Source organism: Notothenia coriiceps, unplaced genomic scaffold (genome assembly GCF_000735185.1).
Source record: "Notothenia coriiceps isolate Sejong01 unplaced genomic scaffold, NC01 NC01_scaffold00000339, whole genome shotgun sequence".
Classification (NCBI taxonomy): Eukaryota; Metazoa; Chordata; class Actinopteri; order Perciformes; family Nototheniidae; genus Notothenia; species Notothenia coriiceps.
Window position 1 is genome coordinate 12358132 of NW_011333040.1, and position 2839 is coordinate 12360970.

Below are 2839 nucleotides of genomic sequence, written 5' to 3' on the forward strand. Positions count from 1 at the left end.
ATAATAATAATAGTAATAATGGGACCTGCAAATAAAGAACAGACATCAGAAATATTTGCCAATGCAGGACCAGAGTACATAAACGTATTATTCCGTGTATTTAAACCCTGACTCAGACGGATGTGACCTCAGTTGTTGTTTACAGCTCGGTGCTCTCAGGACTCCCAGAGGACTCGCGTTGCAACATGTCAACACTGACCTGGCTGAAACTGTGTTTACCCCACAACTGTTTTAGGTCAGCGCTGTGTCCCCCACACAGATATCAACACTGATATCATGCTGGATGATGACTGAACACCAGCAGGGATTCAGAGGCATGAGGTCTGTTAGAAAAATATCACTCGTCACCGGCTTGAGCTTGAATCTCAGGATCCATGTATCTGTGATCCTCTCCAGAATGGAAGTAGTCATCACATACAGAGCATCAACTAGTTCCTGAACAGTGTCCTTCACATGCTGATATCCAAGAGAGGGAGTTACACAGTCACAAGATGGAGGAATAGAAAGCAGTATTCAATGTTTACTTCAGATTAGCTCCACGTCAGAAATGATCATGCTTGTCATATGTCTCTCTCCATAGAGGCTGAATCATCATGTTAATCACATAGCTATCATATGCCTCAAACAGTCCTGATGCTCTTCTAGGTAATCACACATCCTGTCATGTTCACAGCTACAGTTGGGATACCTTTGTTAGCATGTGTACTCTGATATTGGAAGAGGACGTTCAGTATTTTCCCAACAAGGTCCTTTCATTTATTAACCTAATTGAATATAAATGTTTACAGTCAAGGTACAAGAAAACAAACGGAGTGGTTTTCTGTGGCAGGGCAGAAAGTATAGCTTTTAAAATAATAGCACTTTGATAAGTTATCCAATTACATTGTTCTTGGTGGTCAAAGACCTCGGATCTTATGGCGATAAATATCAAAACATACAAAAGATTATATATACTGCATATGTTATTGAAAGAAAATGATTTAAAGTGTCAAAGTGTCAATACCAGAACATAAAAAGAAACATACAAATATACAGATCATAAAATAATTTAAAATAACATAATCAGTTTTTTTCCAAATCAAACAAAACTATGAAAGTGTGGTTTTTATTCTTGAAATGCAAAATATTGGTTAAAGCAAGTAAGGAAAGTAAATATTGGAATTTCGCAATTAACATACATGTGTCATTAAATCTGTCATAAATCAAGTTGTTGTAAGAAAAGCAGTGTTCAATGTTTCAAAACCATCCATCTTAGACAATTTGGCTTCTTCTGGAATAACACAATTCTGATTGATGTATCTTTGTAGCTTCATCTCTGATTTACCAACACATGTATTAACAGTGACACCTCCATTGGTAGCTTTTTCATTATTAACAGCTGAAATGTGAGATCTGAATACTGTATTACCAGATCAGGCTTTAGTTGCAAAGTTCCCCAAATGCTTTGTGTTCTACCTGATAAGCAAACAGAAGAAATTGACATTTGAAATCACCTGAGCTTTAAAGCAGCCTTCCAAAAATATTCTGTACAGGATGAGAAAAACCTGGTTTCAGCTTATTAGATGTTAATATATTTAAATTGAAATACTCTCACAATGGAAATACAACAAGTTCTGTTGATTTGTTTGAGTATAAATAACTTTGCTTCTTTAATGAGCTACAGAACACAAAAACAAATGTGTCTACCGTTTGCTTTTCTAATATTATTCCCCTGATGAACAAATTAAACAGTTCATTCTTGGTTTTTTAAGAAAGTACCAAGCATCATATCATATTATTTCTCTTATAGTCCTTACAGAGTCTAAGGCAGATTATCAGAGTTAGAAACAGGTTTATTTCCAGGTAGATTGACACGTACGAGGAATTTGACTTGATGTCATGGTGCATACATAAAAGTAAAACAAAATTAAAAACAGAGATAGAGAACTATTTTAAGAAAACTATACAATAGACAAGTGAACATTTGCTTGGTAAGATTCTTTGAAATAAGAAGGGGTATTTAGATAAATCACATCTTGTAATTAGGAGGCGAACTCATTTTGAACTACATTTGACCAGAATCAGGACATTTTGTATTAAAATATAAGCCGCAAAAGCTCAAAATGTTTCTGTTTTCTGATGTTAGTTGGTAATTTTCTAATACATTTATAAACAAATATGTGTTTCATCTGAGATACAACTCAAATTAAAAAAATTTAATTTAACAAAATGATAAAAACAAGACCTATATCAGGTGTAAAGGCATATTCTGACTAGATATTAGACAAATATACTTTTGAGATTTCCAATATTTGTAGTGTAGCCTATGTACACAGCTTTAATTCTTGTTTTTATGCACCACGACACCTAGTCAAATTCCTCGTACGTGTAAACATACCTGGAAATAAACCTGATTCTGATTCTGATGGAAATAGAATGGAATAAAATATGTGCAGTAATAAAAAATAAAAAAAACATATTGAAGCCATACTTGCCAACCTTGAGACCTCAGAAATCGGGAGCATTTCAAAATTCAAAATGGGGGGCGGTGGGGGTAGTCTTATCGCCGGAGCTGTTAGATTAACATTAGCATGCTTATTGTAGTTCTAAGTGCAGCATGTAGCACCATCCTTGATGGAGCATATATGTGTGCAGGAAAGGAGTGAGCAGAGAGTAGAGTAGTTGTCGATTCTTGTTCTGTTTTCTGTGACTATCTGCCTCACCCTGTCAGACTTTCAGTTGCGCGCGCTACTAAAGACGCGTGTTACCATGGAAACCAAACAATGGTGTAGCTCTATTAAAGTCCGAGTGGAAACAGTCCTGAGTAAATCTGATTTTGTCAGAAATCGGGAGAAATGCG

General features: G+C 35.5%; 1 pseudogene; it reads left to right on the plus strand.

The window, feature by feature from the left end:
- LOC104946147 (GDP-fucose transporter 1 pseudogene) overlaps positions 1 to 2839 on the plus strand; it is a 7557-nt pseudogene that overhangs the window by 1172 nt on the left and 3546 nt on the right.